The following is a 1,215-nucleotide window of genomic DNA, read 5'->3' on the forward strand; positions in this document are numbered from 1 at the left end:
TCTCGTGATGTTGTCTTTGACGAAGTTTCATCCACTATGGACCACATCAAGTCTTAGATGAGCAAGATGGTTCAGGTTCCTCTAAGAATGATGAACAAATTATTAAAGTTCCAAGTGATAATGAAAGCTTTGAGAAGGAAGCTCAAGGTGAAAAAGAGGAGCATGATCATGGTTCTATCGCCAATCAACGACCAAAAAGGAACATTGTCAAACCCGCTCGGTTCAGAGATGAAAGGTTCGTCACTACATACTCTTGTTACTTTGCAGCTCCTCTAGATGAAGATGAACCATCATCTTATGAAGAAGCAAAAGGAGTTGAGGAATGGATGACCGCAATGAAGGAGGAGATTAATGCTCTCATGAAAAATGAAACTTGGAATTTGGTTCCGAAACCCAAGGATGCTCAGCCTGTTTCTTGTAAATGGGTGTATTGACAAAAGCGAAAAGCAGATGGGAGCATTGATAGATACAAAGCAAGTTTGGTTGCTCGAGGGTTCTCTCAGAAGTACGGAGAAGATTATGATGAGACCTTCGGTCCAGTAGCAAAGATGACTACGATACGCTCACTCTTATCTTTAGCTGCAAGCTTTGGATGGAAATTATGGCAGTTAGATGTGAAGAATGATTTTCTCTATGGTGAGCTTGATAAAGAAATATTTATGGAGCAACCACCTGGTTTTGAATCACAAGAGTATCCTAACCATGTGTGCAAGCTAAAGAAGGCCTTGTACGGGTTAAAACAAGCTCCACGAGCTTGGTATGGAAAGGTTGCTCAATTCCTTCAGTTTTTCGGTTATATTGCATCAAGTGCTGATCCAAGCATATTCTTCAAGAGAAGTGGAAGAGCTCATGTAGTAGTTCTCCTTTACGTGGATGATATGATCATTACTGGAAATGACGATGCTGAAATTGCTCGTATACAAGAGGATATGTCGGTGAGGTTTGAGATGAAGAAGTTAGGCGAGCTGAATAACTTTCTTGGTCTAGAGGTTGAGAGGGTAAAGGATGGAATATTCATCGGCCAACAAGGTTATGGAAAAAGGATTGTTGACAGGTTTGGAGTACACCAAGGAAAGGTACATTCTACTCCACTAGATACTAACATAAGGCTTAAACGCGATGAAGGATCCTTGTTAGCCAATCCTCGACCTTATCGCTCTCTTGTTGGAAGTCTTCTATACTTAACCATTACAAGACCAGATATTGCCTTTGCGG

Source organism: Brassica oleracea, chromosome C8, assembly GCF_000695525.1.
Source record: "Brassica oleracea var. oleracea cultivar TO1000 chromosome C8, BOL, whole genome shotgun sequence".
Classification (NCBI taxonomy): Eukaryota; Viridiplantae; Streptophyta; class Magnoliopsida; order Brassicales; family Brassicaceae; genus Brassica; species Brassica oleracea.